Raw genomic sequence first — 20,779 nt, 5'->3', positions numbered from 1 at the left:
CAATTGTAAAGCATGTATAAAGGAAATATTTAGAATAAAACCAATGTATAAACTTCCTTTCCGTGTAGACGTATTTACGTCAAATTCTCCGGAACCGTGGTTCCACTGCCAATTTTTACATATTTATTCTTTCCGAAACTATTACTCAGAGTACGCAGGCATTTTGCCTATTTTGACCGAATACTATGCTTCATCAGTTGATCCGTTAGAACACACGGACGAAAACTTGCTTTTATTTCATCTGATGTTGTAGGGATTCAGACGTAAACAACATTGTTTTTCTCATTTGTCTACTGTGGTGCGTGAAGGTCTATTATTTCACGTAAATACAGGGCAGAGTAAAATGAGGACTTTTTTTAAAAGCTTGTATATTGCGGATAGGTTCCACACATCTCTGTCATTTTTCATCATAGTCCCCGTTGTGTTCGGTGCATGTCCTCCACCGCTTCTCTAATTCCTGGATTGCTGAAAAAATACACGCGCTATCAGAGCTTTTATTTTTTAGTCGTCTTTTCCATTATTAACTACTGAGCTGTAATTAAATGTAACTGTCCGGATAAATTTAACATAGCTGGGTATTACCTTTTTTAATTTTTTTATTTTATAACACCTTTTATTCTAATCGTATACCTCCAACTATATTTTACATCAAATACATGCTTCCAAAATTATTTCTTGCTAGTTATTAATAATTCTGTGGGTGGGCCACCTTTTGACTGTTGAGTCCCTTCTGAGGATCCAGTCGCATCAAAACCCTGAAGATGGGGACAGAGTTTGTTCCCGAAACGTAGGTTTACTACGGTAACCAGCTAACGCGGCTGATTGCCCGAGAAGATTTTATTGACTTCTGCATCACATTCGTCAGAACGTCTGTTCAAATATCGGCTCAGAGACTGGCTATCCAGGCTGAGGCTTAAGATTGGTCTACACGTAACGTCTTATCGTACGTTTTGTTTGATCAGTTAAGACGTATCAGTCAAAATGTTAACGTATGGACAGAGAAACGGACGTTTTGCCTGAACTGAATGAAGACGGACGTCTCTCAGAAAACGGATCGGTTAGAGCATTGTTTTCCGGTAAAACGTCAGTCTTTGTAGCTTCTACCTGTAGCTAGAAATCTTAGAGTAGCAGTCAGTCTTTCATGGGGTGTGATAGCCCTTCTCATAGTAGTGTCCTTTTTTTTTGTATTTCTGGAGTTACTAACGATAGTAATTTCAAATAAGTGTCCGTATCCATTCGTAAATAATTACGTCAATCTTCAGGTTCATGACGTAATTCCCGAAGCAAATTCACATGAGAGAATCTACCCCTCTTTAGCAACCGTCCTCTAGACCACCGTGAGCGACGAACAACTTCCTTTCTTTTCAATTTCACGAGACGCAATGAAATATTCGCTACAAGTAATACTTCATCCATGGTATCTATGAAACTGAGCATAAATCGGTAGCTAAAACGTAAATAGTGTGGACATGGGATTTTGGTCAGTTTTACCTGACCATCTTAACTGATGAAACTAAACGTACGATAAGACGTTACGTGTAGACCGGGCTTTACACTGGTTTACCTCAGTAACTCCAGGCAAATTCCTGGATAACAAGCTAAGTTAGCCCATTGTCACTTAGTTCCATATATTTTAGAAATTGATTATTCATTAAATATCCTGTCAACCGATTTAACTATTGACGTCATTCAACAAGCCACAAATAAAAATGTAAATAAATAACGTATGTTTTATGCCCTGGGCACTTAATAGATGCCATCTAGTTACACCGTCAGTGTACAACTTAAAAGAAATGAACGCAGTAGGTTTATCTCCAACGTCCTTTGAAAGGGACCAATTTTTCCAGCGGTGTTGCGGGGATTTGTGTAAACACTTCAAAAAGGTTTCCAATTTAAAATTCAATCGGCCCACTGCTAGAGAGCTACATTTGTTCGCTCTGTAGCGGAACCACCGTTAAGTAAATAAACACGATGTGCAGTGCTGGCCTTGACTGGGTGGAAGACACGAACTAGTCATCTGCTTTCAGTCTGCATTGCAAGTTTGCGTCGTGGTATCTATATTTTTGTGACAGTGGAAAAGTTGTGTCTACAAAAACTTAATATGTTAAAAGGCGTTCTTTACACTCAGTACATTATATGAACGCTGTTGAGTTTGTAACTCTTGTTGTCGATGGTGACCTTATGGGCTGTGACGTCTTGCAGATTTTAAGGTGGGTACAAACATTTCGGGGAACATACTTCCCAGGGGTTAAGTGTTCCTATTAACCATATTAGCCGTGTCACCCCTGCTAACGTTTTGAAAAAAACGATTAAATAAAAGTCTACTGTCTCAGTTTCGTTGTAGTGTCAGTCCGGGTACTGTAAAGTAGCAGAATCGAAGAAATGAAATGCATCTTTGGTAAGCTCCAGCCAGTCAGACGCTCGCGGAAAGCGTCTAACAACGTCTGACTGATCGAGATTTGCTAACGATCCGTTTCATATGTTTGGTTCTGTTGCATTCCAGCTTATGAAATACGACTGAAGAAAAAATGTAAGACAGAAGACATTTTAATTTCTGCTTTTAAATTATTCGCTGTACTAAGACGATTTTTATAAACGCTCTAACATTGATACTGTCTACGCATCCTTTGCCTTGACGGAGGCAGTATGCTACCAGTCTTTTTAAAATTGCCAGATTATTACGTTTTGAAAATTTCTGTCTTCTGGGTTGTTGCGCCGTGTAGTCTGGTAGTAGTTTACCGACGTTTCGGAGGTCATACTGCCTCCGAAACGTTGATGGGCATCTACGAAACTACACGTCACAACAACTCAGAAGACAACATTCTTCACACCCACCGACGTGAAAACCTCAAATCTTACATTATTACATTTTACTATTTTTCAGCCTGTCAGATGTCACGGTAATTTTTGATCCTTCAGTGAAATACCTTCTTTATCTGAATCGAATTACTAACTCACAAATGAATTCTAGCCGTGGTTAACATGTTTCCGCTTTCTAAGTGACTTTATAAACCTAAGGTCCAGAAACCTCGTATTGAATAATTATTATTTGTTACTTATTTACAGATACGTAATTTATTTGTATTCAATAGACTGACTTGAAGAAGCCAAAAGGATGATTTCGGTCATTACAAGATTTAACAAATTTATTTATTTAAACCATTTAATTAAATGAATTAATTTCCCTGATGCCACTGATGATGACCTCTTGAGGTTGAAACGCGTATGGCAATAGTGTCTTTTTATAGTGTTAATAGTTGTTTGTTTGCTTAAGATTATTATTTATAAATTGTAGTTCTTTCAGTAGTGTCTGAATATTAACTCTCTCACTGCCTAACAAACAGACGATTTTAAACATTCATCCTCAACAAATTAATATCAATATTAATCAATAGTTATACTATATCAGCCGTCACCAAATTACATCTTTTAAGGCAACGGAAGAAATTTACAGTGTTCTACCTTTGCTACGATGCGCTGCAACGATGTAATATTTTATGTGACCTTGAATCATGCAATTTGGTGAAAGCTGCTATAGACTTTGGAAGCATGATAAGTCATTATTGCAGTGTGATGATATGGGTCTTCTGCTACGGCCTCTCGTATAATTTCTTTGTACCTTTTATTATTTCAAATCACTAATTTGTTACACGTTTGAAAAATAACGGTAAATCGCGGAAGAATGACTTCATTATGTATTGTTTGCTGAATGAATAAGTTTATTTTTAAGCTGAATTATATTTTAAGAGGTAATAAATTGTGTCATTTTGTAGCCTGTAACATCAATATTCATTAGCTCAGCAGTTAGTTTAGTGATGTTAATAAAAATACAATGATTTAACAGGTTCATGACAAATCTGATCGGCTTACTGGTTGACTTCCAACATTTCTAGATTTATATTGATAGTGGCGAGGGAATTATGTCGGCGAGATATTAATTTGTATAGGATACGATGTCAGAGGCTGTGATTTTTGTCAGTAACCTCGCGCTATCACGAAACATTTTGCTATTTGGGGTCTAATAGTCTTATCACTGTTGAATCAAGTGAAGAAAGTGACTACGGATTGACAAACCGTAGTTTGCCTCAGTCACTGACAGAGTAATCAGGCGCGTTTAGAAAATATTTTCGAAAAATATACAATGATTTAAGACAATAGCCTGTCGGACCGCAAAAAAATAGCGTCCACACAAACATCTGGTTAAACTCGTTATACTGTTGATAAATTTTAATTTTAGTTTATTTTCAGTTAATTTTAAGGAAATACGAGTATAATTGAAAATTAGGTTTATCTTTTGGTTCGAACAGATTTTGATTAGAAATTGAATTTGACCCACATGGGCAAGTTTATTAACAGCAATTAAATTTAAGCTGTTTAATATTGTAAGGCCTGAATACATTTTGATGACTCTTCACTCACAATGTATTTATTTACTTGTGAGAAAAAATTAGGTATTTGTAAAATACAAATATATTAGGTCTATACATTAAATATATAAGAATTTTTATAATGCAAACTGACTTTCAGAAATCGGTTGCTATCCATAAATTAATATGCTTCATCGAAAGCGGTGTCCAAATTATTACGATCGCAGTGTAAAATAGCTTATGTTCGTAGTATTTACATAACCTGGACAACATAAAAGTATAATGCACGCTAAAAAGCCTTCCCAAACGCTGCTTTTCCGTCCATTTTGTGTTCACGACTACGACTAACGGACATCTTGATCCACCTAATTTCCTATCTAGTGGATGCCAGGTGCTCTTGCCTGAGTTAAAGCAGCCGGAGGGGAAGCTGACAATTGACCTGAGATTGCATTGAGCTTAATTTACTCTCTTCGCTTAAGCCATCATTCAGCGGTGGTTACCAACTTTGAAAAACTAATCTTCTGCCAACTGTGGCCGTTATTGGAAAATAATACTTAACAATAACATTGTCTAAATCTCTTCATTTACGATAGCTATTAACTTCTGTGTAATGATTGATCGAAGGTGGCGATAATTAAAAATCGTGCTTTGTTTTCTAGAGGTCCTAGGTTCTAATTTAAGAAGAGTGATTGTTTGGCGTTTGTTGCTATGTTGAACAGTAATATGCAGTGGAAAGTTTGGAAAAAAACAATAAAATTTTAGAAAAGCCTGGGGCAGGAGATATGTTATATATTTCTCAGTGTTGGTTACTGTAAGGTGAGAAACAGTAGGTGCCAGTTACAAAGTGCTTTATTAAGTCTGAGTTGTTCATTAAATAGGACAGAAATTACTCATCAGAAGTTAGTAGTAGAAGAAGCTGTGTCCTGTGACACACGTAACGCTGGAAGGAGAGAAGTTTGAAAAACTTGCTATGAAACACTACATAGTTACTGGAATTTCCATGTATACTTCTACGCGAAGTATATTCAGTTCCGAAGTTCAATCTGGCTGTGATTTAAATATTTTACTAGTTTTATGTCACTTTTGATGGAATGGGAGTATACAGGCCTAATTCTTGAACGTTGTAAGAAAGATAGTTTGTAAAGCTGGACTTACATGTCTACATTAAAAAATATATAAAGCGCTGAAGTGTTATTACGTTAGAGATTTGTAATGTAAAATTAAATTCTGCAATTTATTTTTATCATTATTATTATTATTATTATTCCATCTATTCACGACTTTATAGGGTATCTACTTCTATGTACCCGAGACAAACCTTGCTCCTTAGGTACATAATGCAGCAGCAATTTCCGAAATACATTTTGTTTTTAATATGTGTTACATGTATTATACAGTTTTATTGTGAGTGATGACTATATAATTTACATTATTATTGTTATTATTATGTTATTATTTAAACTATTTTTTAAAAAAGCAGTTTTAAATCTTGTTTCCAACGTACTGAACTCTGCACACTCCACATCTACCTATTAACTGGAACTTACGATTCATTTCCTAAAAGATGTCTTCTGCGAATGCAGCAAATGGTAATAGCGACAATTTTTATGACGTTATCTTCCACTCTAGCTAACAAATCCTATACCTGATGCAGTGAAATACTACAAATCTTTTTTTTTTAAATTCCTGGCGTGATGACGTAATATAATCCCCCGCTGTCGCGTCTGCTACAAGTATAGTATATCTCACCATTAGCCTATTTTTATGAAAATATGTAGTTTAGACTGTATAACTTATTTTGTATATTACATTTTAATAAATAAGTTAGTTGAAAAGAAAACTTTCTGATATAAATATAACAACAATTGACATATATTTAATCGCATTAGTAAAGGTTATTTTATTTAAAATTAAATAAACACCTATGGTCAGATATAAGCAATGGAAGGGACACATATTTTCCAAACAACGGGCTATTGTAGGATTTTAGGTTTCCACCGCGGTGATTCTGAAGATGGCTGTCTTTTGGGTTATTAGGCCGTGTAGTCTAGTATAAGTTTACCGACATTTCAGAGGTTCTCTCTGCCACTATCGTCAGGGCGATGATGGAGGGAGCAGCATACTGAAATAAAAGATGCATCCGAAAAGTGTATAAATATTTTACCATACGTAGTTTCTATTTTCTTGTAAACGAAACTTTATTTAAGTAAAAAGTTTTTCATAAAGTTTATTTAAAAATCAGGGACTATTTTGAACAAACCTGGGCCAGAACTAAATTCGCCAGACAACTGAGAGCTATCAAGAAATATTTCCATTAATTTTTTACATAATATTTGCGGCCATACTGATGTCAAATTTTAATGCCTTTATTGTATACATTTCTTGCAGAAAGCTTATAAAAATAATGACAAACTTGAGATTTCAATATGTTAATACAGAATTGTGTTTATTTACATTTTCATTTATTTATTTGTAGTTTATTTAATTACGCTTTTCCAGTAGCTCAGACAATATAGCGTAGAAATTAAATATGGTTTCGAAACATTCATATATACACACAGAATTTTGTTAATTACTATAATATCTATACATTATTAATAGCTTGATACTCTATTTAACACAGTATTCTATTAAATAATTAATTATCTAGGCATTATTGTAACACCGAAAATATACATAACACATATACGACCCATTTCCATTTAATTAATCATAAAATTGATGTATTCACATCAAATTACAGATTGTGTAGTAAACTGCGATTCTTACAGAATTAAGGCCTCTGTGTTGTTACAGCAATGCGATGACTTATAGTTGTTTTTTTCCTGTTATTATACTGTACGCACAGCATAACCGGTATCAGTAAACGGTACAAACTCAAAGCAATTGGTTTAAAGTAAAAAGTTGCAGTGATCAACGAGGAATGGAGCGCTTGTTCCAGTTACTATCCTAGTATCGTTAATGGCCATATGGGATTATTAGCCACGCTGCATTGCGGGATTAGCACACGTGTAAGTTATAACACCTGGCGATTTGTATGCGGGATTACAAGTACGAAAATGTTCCATCAGATTTATTATGTAACGCAATAACCTAGGTGCACAATCCCAGATTTTAATCCTACTAGCTTACACAAGAGTTGTAATTACTCTTTCTTGTGCGTAATGCAGTTCGCTAAATGTAGACCTACTTGCAGTGTGGGAGTTACATATTCAGCCAGTTGTCATGAATTTGAGGCAAATTATTCATCACGGTTTAGTAATTAACATCACTTCTTCGCATTTGGTGAATTTCTGAAAACACGCTATAGTCTATTTACTGAGATCTTTCGTGGTTTTATTAGTTATTCCATGCAAATATCGAAATATTACTTGAAATATATGACGACTGTTATTTTTTAATCCTTTGTAATTTATTATTTATTGCCATCCTTAGACTAAACATCGGCTTCGAGCGGTTAGCACTGCTACTTTGTAGTCTGGAGATACAATGTTCAAACATTCCGCTCGGAAATGGTTATTCTGACTGGAGTCTTTCCACCGTTTTCTTCAGTCATTCCAGGAAAACTCTGGGATAGCGTCTTAAAGAAGCTTCTACTTTTCCCACTTTCAATCTGTATCGACAATACGTGAGTGCAGTTCACATCGTTAAATAAGCTAAGACACACATTACATGATTTGGAACTTTTCAAGGCATTCAAACATAATTAAATATTCTTAGAACGTTGGTCGCTCTAAGTGATAAAAACCCCGACGTTTCAGGCTAACGGAATTGTAAACGTAGGCTGTATGCATGCATTTTACTTGGGGATACGAACATTTGCTACGGTTCTGAAGAAAATCTCTCATCTTCTTCGTCTGTCATCACAACTTCCAATCTTAGTGAGATGTAAGGTTGGACTTGGAATCTACAACTCTCTTTTATAAATTCCTACTGGATCTACGCTGTGGTTTCATTAAATTTGAAACTAGACGCCATTCCACCAATTCGTGTCGAAGTTCCGCTCGGACTATACCCAACACAACCTCGGTCTTCCCTTCTTTAATTTGCTACAACCCCTAGTCAATTGCTGGCAAGGGATTACACCCACACACACGAAAGGAATTCTTAACGTACGGACCGGAATTGCATCACGAAATCCGAACTAAAGCTTGTTTCACATATTTACGTCACATAAGAGTTAAAGACCAGATGTACACAAATTGTCGTACCGGTCACTGCAAATCGATGATGGGAAGAGAGATGGTATAAATTTAGGATCAGAGCTTAAAACGATAAAACCCCATTCCTCATAAAAGCCACCAAAAAATGTGGAGGTTCGCCGGTGACTGGTATTTTTATTAGTTGAAAGCTCTACTGTGTAATGTCATTTATTAATCTAGATTATGGCCGTGTCTTTGCCTTTTAACGTCCGCAGATCAAACATGCAAGACAGTCTGAATTCTAATCCTGAACAAAAGCATATTATATCAGCGTGTGAAAAAAAAATCTTGAAGAGAACACGAAATAATATTTATATAGATGGCAAATCCTACTAAAGTTAAAAAGCGCGTAATGAACAATAATTGTCTTCGGTTATGTGCCAAATTAATAACAAAATTAAATCACTGGCCCCATAATACATGTAGTTACCAGGACCACAGTTTCTTTTCAATTAGATTCCGTCAAAATTGTGCACTATACATTTCTGTAGCGGTAACTTCATCCCCCCCCCCCCCAATATATACATTTGAAAATTACCCCACGTTCTTGCTATTCTTTTTAATCTCCTAAGTCACCAGCGCTCCTGTGTGAGAACGAAAATAAATTTGCTATATTTAAATATCTCATGTCGGCGAGTATGAGATGACGTTCTGGAAAGTTGCGTCGTATAATCTTTTAGAAACTTGCCGACGTATCAGAGGCAATATGCACATCTTACACGTTGGTCAGTTTCTACCAAAATATACTGCGTACGTTCCAAAAGATAATCACCTTTAAAACTAAAATAATCTTCCCATAAGTCTCGCTGTACCAGCACAAGTAACCGAAGATATTCAATGTGCATTAGACTGTTACTCTGTGGGACATAAATTGTGTGAAAATGTTAGACACGCGTTATAAAACAGACGGTTTAGCGCTTCCTTCCTTAGAAAGGTCTTTGTACCAGTTGTCACACGCTCAGTCGCGTTATGTCCAAAATGGATCAGCGTCTTCAACCATCGTTTTGTATCCAAATAGCCTAGTGAGAACAAGTCTTATAGTATAGGTGCTCTGTTCCGAAGAAATTATCTTCGTAATGATTAATACCACGGGATTTACTAAAAGAATATGTCACCCTACACATTTAATATGTTGTTATAGAACTATTTATATTACCTTTAACAGATCAAATATTACGCGCCAGTAACATTTTATTTTATATTTTTCATCTTTTTAAAAAATTGCATATTTTTCACCAATGTACCATTATACAGTATAGAAGGAATCAATATTTAAAGATCCCAGTTCTTATTTGAAAAGTTAAGAAGCTTATCTTAATAATTCTGTTCCATTTACACACTTTCATCTGATTCAACATCCAAGTTTTTGCTCATCGGTAAGAAGGTTTGGAAACAGTACAAATTGCGACGACCTAATTCCTTGTTTCTGAATTCTTTGGACATTATTTCTGCGAATGACAGATAATCGTTAAACAAGTCACTGACAAATAAATAAATTACAAAGCCGTGTAGTTATGCTAAATCTGATTAGAGATATATTTTTGCTAGCTTTGTATCAATCACATAATGCAGGATGTCAGAATCAGTGCTCACTAAATGTCGCTTAAAAGAAAGATGACTTCGGTAGGCGATCACATGGGTGGTAAAAATCATAATTTACGTTTACTAACCCTAAGCTTACGCTTAAGATACACGTTCCTTTATTTTCCCACAGGCGAACGCAGATGAAAATTTAACTAAAAATCTCATCTTATTGTATGTGACACTTTAAAAAGCAGTAAACAAGCAGAAATTTAACGGGAATATGGGACTTCATATTTATGGAAATTGTTATATTTGGGGCCCCAAATCGTGAGAGAACAATGTCCAAGGAGGCCCCGAATTTGACATTTTTATTCAAGAACAATAATATGTTTTGGTATGGAAACCAAAGTCACGACTGTGAGAAATTTTCATCTTCCGCCTCAAATTTTCAAACTAGATAAAACTGTAACATCTTGCTTTGTAAATAAGCATTCTCATAAATGTCAGAAGTAGCAGAAATCTAAAAAGAAAATATTTCATACGCTATTAGAAGGATTTTTATTAACCCTGCTTGAAATTCCCAATTCGGTGGATAGTTATTGTCAACTCTCTGAGATTACTTGTTAGTTATAAACTTAGGATTCACCGTTTTGTGGTGATATGAGATTATAATGTGTCCTGGAACTGTCAACTGGGTGGTACACACACCTGAGGAGGAATTTACACTGCAAGGTGATGATCAGCTAAGATACACGAATAGAATTGCATTATAAGATGCAGACGCAACGTTGGAGACGGAACATTTCCCTAGAATATTGAGGATGGTTCACAACTTTATTACTTCATTGTGAAATGTGCCTCGGGGTGAGAAAAATACATTAAATGAGGCAAGATATTTGAGACGATAGGTACGACTAGCGGTATCGAAAATGAACTGTTACAGAGGGAGGCTACAAGAGGACTTTGTCTCACGAGAAACAAGTTGGAAAATTTTAAATATGTTCTTTTAGGTTATGGTGAAACCACAGATTGGATGATGAAATTAAACTATATGAAATGGTTAAATAACCACAAAGAATTATTAATTATAGTAAGTTTCTTTGTCAACATTTTTAAATGATTTGTTTAAATTACGACAAACATGGTAGAGGAATAAATATTGCAGATATGAAGTAGGCGGATAAAATTATCATGTTAAATTTGTATAAACGTAATGTGGAATTGGTGTAAAAAAAATATGGTCCATCTTAAAAAAATCGGTAATAACGTAGAAGGTTTTACCGTACTAACTACACAATTAACCAACCAATGAAGTAAATAAATAAACTATTATAATGTGGTCTTGTTTGTTATAACTCGTTGTAGTGTTATGGGTAGATACAAACGCTTCGGAATAACCTATTGCCTCCATGTTCAGGGTCGACTACGTACAAGATTACACAGCGCCATAATCCAATTGACAAAATTTTCACTGTCGTGAAAGCCTTAAATCTCAATCCGAAATTAATTCTAGTTCAACCTGGATCATTATCAATGGAACACCTTGTGGGCTTGTTCATTTTCTTACAACATTGTTGTGGCAATAATTACACGCAGTAATGCTTTTCATATGACAGCGGCCATTGTGGGGAAGGTGATTTGTGAGGGGTCTATCGGCCACTAGTGCATGACAACTGCCGCTCGGTGGCCGTACTTCGGTTACTTAATACCACGTAACCCGACTAAGCTCTCACCCTGAGAGTAATTGGAGTGTAACCGAGATTTTGGGTTGTAAAATCCTGTATTTACTTCTAAATAGCTCCAACACCATTACGTAGGATTTACTGTGTGACCGACTAGTTGCACCAGGTGGAATGGATCTGGGTTACAGGTTGTACCGCAAAGTTCTCACCAAGAGAGAAGAACTGTGTTTGTACAAAAGGTACGCTTCGCAGTGTTCTCACCGAAATACAACACAATTCGAGGCAATGTGTAATAATACCTTGTGCAAGTGGACGAGTTCTTAAAAAGCTTGGAAAGCGTATTTAGTACCGGAACAAACTTATCTCATACCTTATTTGAAGCGTGCATTTAGATGTATAAAATCCTCCATGGCCGATAGTTATACCTCAAGATTTTCCTCATCCATCCTTTTGTTATCAACGCACGTCTGATATTAGAAGATACAATTTTGAAGTCGTGCAGAATGGCAAAACTTCCACATCAAATTTCATCAAAATCCACCCTGTCGTTTACCAGCTGAGTCACTGGGCAGACGAACGGACAGACACGTCCAGCCCATAAGCGTTCTCGCTATGTACTTCGTACAAATAACGAAGAATTGTGTTTTCATCTTATCCAACATTGACCATCGGTACATTTGAGAAATAAATTACTATACGTTGTCTCCCATGAGTCACTGCTGATCACGTGAGAATGGATTTCAGTAACGTGAGAGACACTGGTGAGTCACAGGACTGTATCGATTATTGGAGGCTAAATGAAGACTTCTCGACCTATCAGTAGCTTTCGATACTGAGTAAACTATTCGATATTTCCTAGTTTGACTGCCAGAGAAGTCGAAGTAACTGTTTGAATCAAATAAGCAAATGTTTGATACAAAATTAGATTTCTTTTGACAAGATTTTTTACGTTCTTGTTTAATTTTCTCTGACTTGTAGCCAGTAGGTTTATTTCCCACGGAATAAAAGCTCCCACAGCCTGAAGCTGACTAATCTCTCCATCTGCAGAAGAGGTTAAAATTAGTGGATGAACTTTGTACCTTTCTTCTCTCTAAATATCTCTCTAGAACGATATGTTGCTCGTTAGAAGAAGTTCGAAACTAACTCCAGAGTACTTCTTCAAAAGGCCCTTTTAGTCAAGAAATTCCCCCACTTTTGTGGAATCCAAAGGTTTATTGCCATTTTCATTAGAGTCTGCCATAGTTCTATATCCTGAGCCACATTAATCCAGCTCAACTTAACAGCCATATTTCCTGAACATCCATACCAACATTAGATTTCCGTCTACTGCTAGGTCTTTGAGTGACCTCTTCCCTTCAAGTTTTCCAACCAAAGTTTTGTATGCATTTCTTATTTTCTAAATGCGATCCACATGGCCCGATAATCTCTTCCTTTATCAGTACATCAGAATTACTTTATAATAAGTGGTAATCATTTATACTAATTTTTGTAGACTACTGTCACTTCATTCCTGATATGTTCAATGTTGCCTTAAGCACTCTGATCTTAGAAACCCCCAAGCTATGTTTTTCTCTTAACGTGGGAGACCAAGTTTCACACTTTTTCAAAGTAAATTAAAATTCTTTCCAGAATTTGACGCAGAAAGGAAGACAAAAGATTCAAAACTGTGGGATAGGAAACTTTCTCTGAATTAAATCTGATCTCCGTTTTTTCCATGTGACAGTTTATCATATTACAAGGTGTGAAATAATGTGGCTCTATCCTCGTCTGACCTTTCGCGTTTTTCCGCCCGACATTTGGCTTCAAACGAATGGCTCTCCTAGGGAAGGAACAGCTCATACAAGCCCCGTAGTAATCCGTTTAGTCAGGATGAGTGGAAGAATGGTGGACAGAACGAGCCAGGAGGGGAAGTAAACGAATGACCTTGACAGGACACGTGAGTTGCTCAATTATTTAGTCTCTGCTTTCTCAGATATTCCTCATTCACTTAAGGCAGTGGTATTCAACCTTTTTTGTTCGCGTACCCCCAGATATAATTTCAATTCAACTTTGTACCCCCAAATTTGTTGGTTTATAATTCAAGTTATACATATTATATAATCTACATCTAAAATAAATTAAATAGATTACATTACTGATTATTCAGTGTTTATCATAAAATAATATTCTTTTAAATTTCACGTACCCCCAAGATGTCTTCGCGTACCCCCGGGGGGTACGCGTACCCCAGGTTGAACACCACTGACTTAAGAGGTATAATATGTACCACACGAATGGATTCACATGCTCGGCGTGAACTATACTGTATTTATATTACTTGTCTTGGATTTTGCGCCGTGTATTTTGGTGGAAAAAGATCGACGTTTCAGAGACATCGACCAGTATCTACTAGGATATACCGCGTAACATCCCAGATTACCACCGAAAGAACTTGACATCCCTCATTCTATGTTAATATCGCCAGAACGGAGAATTTCTTTTATGTAAGCGTGGGTAATACTGACCATTTTTAGGGTTCAATGAGACCTGTAATTTTAGTTACGTTTTTTATTTTATTCTACAGGGGCTAAGAATGCTTGGAGCTTTTCCTCCACTGCTCCTCCATGTTCTTTAATGTCCTGGTGCTTAAACACAGAGGTACTTTTATTTTAGTCTCATTTCGTCTGTTGTACAGATGAAGATTAAAATACATTACGCCGTGTCATTTGGTAGAATTTTTTGATGTTTCAGATGTGCTTGTTAGTTCCATCATCAGGGCGATTGGAACCATAATTATCTCCCAGAAGTTAGAGAGTCATTAATTTTCTTTATTTTCCTTGCCAATGGATAACTTGATTTAATTGTTAGTGGTTAATTTCTGTATGAAGATTTAATTTATCTGTTGCCTTAAAACGCGGTATAAAGATTTTAGATATAAAATCCTCTTTATTCGCACAATTTAAGTGTTTTAAATTAGTCATCAGTGAATGCAGTGTTCACACTTTCAATGCATACACCACAAAAGAGTCTAAAACGATCCTTTGTTTGTACTTCTTGAATCAACACCATGAACAAACGATATTTCTGTACGGTACTCTCTGCAGAAAATTTTGCGTTATTTGCATTTTATATAAACCACGCTTAAATGCTCACTGATAACCAGCGGTCTGCTTTAGTTGTATGGACTGTAGTTTTCACCTGACGCTCTTAAAGCACAAATGCTATCAGTACGAGAAAAGGTGAACGAAACGAAAATGTTCGTGTTTTCCGTAATAATTTTGTGGCCATTGTACGTGTGTGTGTGTTTTTTGTGTTTGTGTTTGTTTTGTGTATGTATAAGAAAATAAATCTTTGCAATAAATAATAAGACGGCAGCTTCAAAATGTCATCTTTAACAGTTAATAATCCTACTTTGCCTGCTATACAGTTGGGTTGAAGATTGACGTATGTTCAGACAGACAAGACTCCGCGACCAAAAATAAATCGGTAGGAGAGGTGTAGTGTCGTATTACGAGTTTTTCAGTGTCCAGGTGTTTATTCGAGAGTTGTCAAATTACAGTCATCTAAATTTCCCTGCTAAAGAATTGATCAACGTAGCTCGGCCAAGGTATTGCAGCTTCGGACGGGCATGCCACTTTCAGTGCGTGAGAAAAAACTACGAGCTTCAGCTACGTCACTGACAGAGAGGAAGGGGTAAGATAGCAAAGAGTCTGAGCATGTGTTCTGTAAACGAAAACATTTTTCACCTTTTAACTTAGACACAGTCGGTGGCATTTTCGTTCACTGGCGTTTACACCGTACTCTAGTTTATAAACTAAAGAACTGCAAAACAAAAGAAATACAGGCATACGACTTAACCTGCGCATGCTTGTTCTACAGCTTAAACTTAATAATTTCACATCCGATAGCATAAAAGAAGGAACGGATTATCTCTGTGTGCGCTATCGCTTCACGTTTTTTTTTCTCCCTTCCACGTATTTGTGTGTCTTTGTAACAGTGATCCAGGCTCGGAGGTATGTTGAGGCCACTGTGTACGGATAGCAAGTTCAGTGTCGTGGAAGGAGAGGTTGAGAGCGAATAAGCGACAGAGATATGTAGTCTACAACAAAAAGACAAAGGAAATAAAAAACGGAAGAAGGAAGGGAAAATGAAGAAATTATGTGTTTGTGTGTGAAAGAATACAGAAAACAAATCAAGTTGGGGAATAAACTATAGTGAAACAATTTTAGCGGGTTTACCAGAATTTGACATTTAATCCCTGAGAATTGTAGCACCAACTCCTGTGTTTCTTCAGGACAATCAGCGCATGTGCGAGGTATGTATATAAGTTTGGCGGTCTGGATCACGGAGAATTTTTTTACAGTTGCGTGACTGTCTTTGGATTCCCCCACACGAGAATTTACCCCCTGAGGATTTTCAAAGCGTGTGTTTCCCACCCAGTTGCTTCTACGACCAGAAACGCTTTCTTCTAAAGTGATTGTTACTATTATTCAATTTCAACAAAAATTGGAGGATATTATAAGGTTCCACAAAAACCAGTTCATCCGTTCTGAGTTGTTACATGGGTAGGGATAGACGGACAGACACATGGTGATATGCATGCACTTTTTTGTAAATTTCATTCTCCCACGCCTCCAAGATTGAAAATAGCAAATAACGATATTTTAAATAAAAAATGGTAGAGAAACTAAAAAAATAAGAGAAAATACGAGTCAAAAGATACAAGAAATAAAAAGAGAGGGTACGTAGAGAAATATATCAATCAGATATGGCAAAGAAAAAAATTAAATAAATCCAGGCACATGTACGTAGATTGACTAATATTGCTTTAACTCTTAGGTAAATTTATTATTCTGTTTTAACTACATAAGTCATGTACAGCGGCGAATCAGATGACAAGATTTGTCATGAAGACTTTATAGATCAGAATGCCGTATAAGACAGACATAACCTTTCGGAAGACTTCACTTCAGCATTGACCTTGAGAGACTGAGGATGAGACCATGTCATGGGTACTCATTTACGTTAATGAGGCCGGGGCGAGACTTTTGGAAGTAACATACTGTTCCAAAGATGGACCAGGTTAACAAGATTTTAGCAACTAGTAGGTTCAACTTCTCTTGTTCAGTGACGAAGTTAGGATATTAACTAAAACAATTTCTGGAACGATATTGGACACTACTTCAACTTAGTTTTGAAAAGTTTAGATTTCTGATACGTATTCAAAAGTATATTTTAAGCCCACGAAGTTGAATTCTTGGGTCAAAGCTTTATATACATATATATAATTTAGAATATAAATACACTTGTTCCACACATTGTTGGAGTGAAGGGATGTATTTTGAATTATAAGGCAATACGTCTATCTCGCTCAGCTCCTATTTCGAGGATATTGGGTTTATTACATATTCTGATTCCCATGTTTTTAAATTGTTTCCATTATATTCAGTGTTAGGATAGATAATTGTACACCACCACTTGTAGTTAACAACACAGCTTCGTTTTACCTACAGGGCGTAGCAATCGATTTATCTCGAAAAGTGAATGATTTCTCCAGCGTTTGCACAATACACACCACGGAGAGAGCTCAGCCATCTTGACTATAGAATTTCAGAATGAAACCTAAGAGCCATTAATCTCTGGCACTTTCATATGTCTTCATATGCTCTCTGCTCTTTCAACAGCCGCGGCTGCAAGAAGGCAGAGCATCGCTATTCTCTTTTTTTCTCTTCTGAATGCCATGGAACTTAAAACCTATCGCTTTATGCTCCATTGAAGCACGATTCGGAAAAAAAAGTCTCTCTGGCTTCAGTGGAGTTCCGCTTGATGACAGAGTGGTACAAGTGTGTAACGCTGAGAATAAATTTCTTTAAAACTCGAACAGAACATCTTTTCACACAAAGCATTATCTTACCAGAATGATAATAGAAAATTTCTGGTTTGCAACTGTTATCCTAAATAACACCGAAGTTTTTCTCAGACACTCCAAGATATATAAACCGTCTAATACCAACGTAGTTCATAACATTGTTTCTAAAAATGACCACCGACCAATAAACGAACACTTGTCTGTTGTACAGGTGTCACACAAAGATGTATACACACATTCAGTGACTTAAACAATTACATCTTCATAAACTAAACCATTAAATACGTCATCATTGGCTCTTAGTGAATTAGAAAATCTGGCTTAGGTGTTCAAAATGACCACTGTTGGCTTTGTGGCGCTGTTGACAGCGGTGAGAAACTGACTGACAAGTGGCCTTGACAGCTGCTGCTGTGTGTACATCGTTTTGAGCCATTCTGTAATGTATAAGGTTGACACATCTGACTATAAAATATCTCCCTGTCTGACTTGCAAAATCTCCACCACAGTCCTTACAATGAATTCAAAAAACTTGTTTTAAAATCTGTAAAACTATTTAAAACAGTACGTAAGTACTTGCAAACTACATATTCTTCCTGTAGTATTAATTTTAATAACTTTAATTTTACATTTCGTTTTGTATATGTGCGAAATTTGACCTCTCGCCCTAAGCAAGGGACAGAGGTCAAGCGTAGTTGAAAACAGTGTTGTGAGGAAAATATTTTAAACAAAATGGAATTATCAGAACGGCCGAATGTGTCACATAATTAAAATCGTCCTAATATGCATTATCGCCAAATATTATTAAACGCACCAAGAAAGGTGAGATGGGCAGAACATTTAGGACTCGTTGAAGACGAAATTAATTCTGTATTTTACTCTTACAATTTTTAATGGAATAAATGAAGACGTAAATGGGAGAATAACATTAAACGTTATGTAGATAGAATTAGGGAAGACCGTTGATTGGAATCATCTGGCTTAGCGTTTATTGGTGGTATCCTCTGAAAATGGTTATGAACCTACAGGTTTTACAAACACGTAATTGTAAGTAAGTTCAAAACCTGTAAAAATCTCAATAAGGACTGTTCCCCACGGTGTTAGATTTTTGGAATTCCTGCAGTAACAAAATTTGAGGAAGAGGAGACGTTGGTAGAAACGATAACAGATTCTTTCACCGAATAAATGTAGATGAAGTGCTCTAAACACCTACGTAATCTGTTAACCTGCTACATGGTCTGTATACACCTTCAAGTAATACATTACTCAAATTAACTCCTTTATAACAAAGTTATACGTCAATTTCTAATCTCTGTGAACAAAAGCATTGTTCTGTGACTAAAGTGCATCTACCCCAAGCCTCTCTCCCACCCTCTACGTTTTCAGCGCGATAAGTATTATGAACAGAGTGAAAGGGTTGGAGTGCAGTGTTCTGTAATTACACGTACCATTTAAAATCCAATCTTTGCAGAAACAAAACACAGCTTTTAATTAGGTGCTTTTAAAGATACTTGAAATAGCAGAAGCCACCACATTGCAACTGACACTTCATTTGTGTTATTTAGTAGTGCACCTCGGTTTCATTTAAAGCTAAAGGGGTCTATAGACCCAACTCTTCATGATAATTAATGATTTAGCAATTTTCTGACGCACTGGTTATTAACAGGTGGGGTGATTCTTTTTATACAGTTCACGAGCAAAACATTAGAGAAGCGTAAAATATTTTGAAACAAAATTCATTTTTAACTCAAGACCGCTACTGGTTCTAACGCTATGAAAACATATTGCAGGAGTACCAACAAAAGACGCAGGCCTGACAAACGAGAGGTGTGAATCGAAACAAAAATTCACTGAATTAATTTACACGGTCAAACTCAGTCCATGCGCTCAGAAAAGTGGTCACGCACCTAATTGACCACGAAAAGAAATAAGTATGTTGCGAAAGTTCCACTTTGTTTCCTGTTTACTTATTCTTTTAATCATTATTTTATCAAGAAAGAAATTAAGAGGCTATTTTGTAAGTTTTTAAAACGTCTTCTTTCTCTAAGTAATTTCCTTGTTTTGAAGAATATTTTGTGATTTCCACAAGATTTTTATTCCTTTTAAATAACATTTTTTTTTAATTTGAAGTTATTCTTTAATTATTATTTATATGATTTATGCTAATTTTAGATGCAATTTCGACTGTTATCCGTAGGTTATTTTGTAGATCTATGGTCGATTTTTACTTTAATAAAACAACTTTTTATTGTGTTATGGAGGGACGTTATATTATCACTATAACAATAAAGATTGCATATTTCAGGTCAATATATCTAGCTCCTCCAATTCTGCCTTTATTTAGCTAGTTTTTGAAAGGCAGCTTGAATAGATGGATGGATGATATGTCTCGTCCTTCATCTAAACACATGGTAACCAAGAATGCACAGCACCAACACTCGTTCGCTTGCCTTTTGAGACAGGTATCTGTTTGTAAGATGTTTTCATCAAGTAGGATTATTAGAGTAGAATGTGATTCTTCCGTAAAGTTTACTAGCATATCCCTATGTTCTCTGACACCAAAAATCGGGTGACAAATGTTGTTTCTGCCTAGTGCATCCCGTCAATGGAGCTGTCTTGTTGTACGTCTTATGAATACACGAGTGACAATTAAATGGCCTGCGACCGTATGTGACATAATGAATCAAACAGAATGCAAAATCCCTGCTGATGGCAGCGGCTAAACTGAACGAAGAAGTTAGTAGCTTTGTATTGTTTATATTCACCGTTTCTCAACATCGCCTTTGAAGACGAACATATATGTGTTTTCTTGCTTTCGTTTTATGATTTTCTTTGTTCTTTTTTTTATTTCTTATCCAAGTTTATCGTGGTTCCAAATACTGCCCTTCTCCTCTGGAAACTGTGGGTCTTTGAATTCCTACTCGGTATCCGAGAGACTTTTCTAGTTCAGTTTCAGCACTGCGATTAAAATCTGCCCTGCTCCTAGATGCACGTCGGTCGCTAATGTTGTCCGCAAGAACTATTTCTCTTCCTGTGGGTCCTGAACCTCCGTTTCTTGAACAGATTTACACTACTTCACTACTTTACAAAATATTAAACTAACAGCCTGTTTCAGTGTTATATTTTTATTTGTACCTAAATCTATCGTGATGTTTTATC

General features: G+C 36.1%; 1 long non-coding RNA gene across 7 annotated transcripts in view; it reads left to right on the top strand.

The window, feature by feature from the left end:
* The window catches only part of LOC110828739 (uncharacterized), a 573,656-nt gene that overhangs the window by 347,282 nt on the left and 205,595 nt on the right, over window positions 1-20,779 (top strand). For 2 of the 7 annotated variants that reach the window (XR_015537702.1, XR_015537705.1), the window contains exon 1: window positions 1,998-2,210. The exons of 4 other annotated variants lie outside the window; for them this stretch is intronic. This is a non-coding gene — a long non-coding RNA (uncharacterized LOC110828739). Of the gene's footprint in view, window positions 1-1,997; window positions 2,211-15,716; window positions 16,070-20,779 lie in introns of those variants that run through there. One more of the 7 variants, XR_015537704.1, reaches the window with a different exon arrangement.

Source organism: Zootermopsis nevadensis, unplaced genomic scaffold, assembly GCF_977971745.1.
Source record: "Zootermopsis nevadensis isolate Lab colony 2312 unplaced genomic scaffold, Znev_1.0 Znev_ptg000029l, whole genome shotgun sequence".
Classification (NCBI taxonomy): Eukaryota; Metazoa; Arthropoda; class Insecta; order Blattodea; family Termopsidae; genus Zootermopsis; species Zootermopsis nevadensis.
This window is presented reverse-complemented; position numbering and strand designations above follow the sequence as displayed.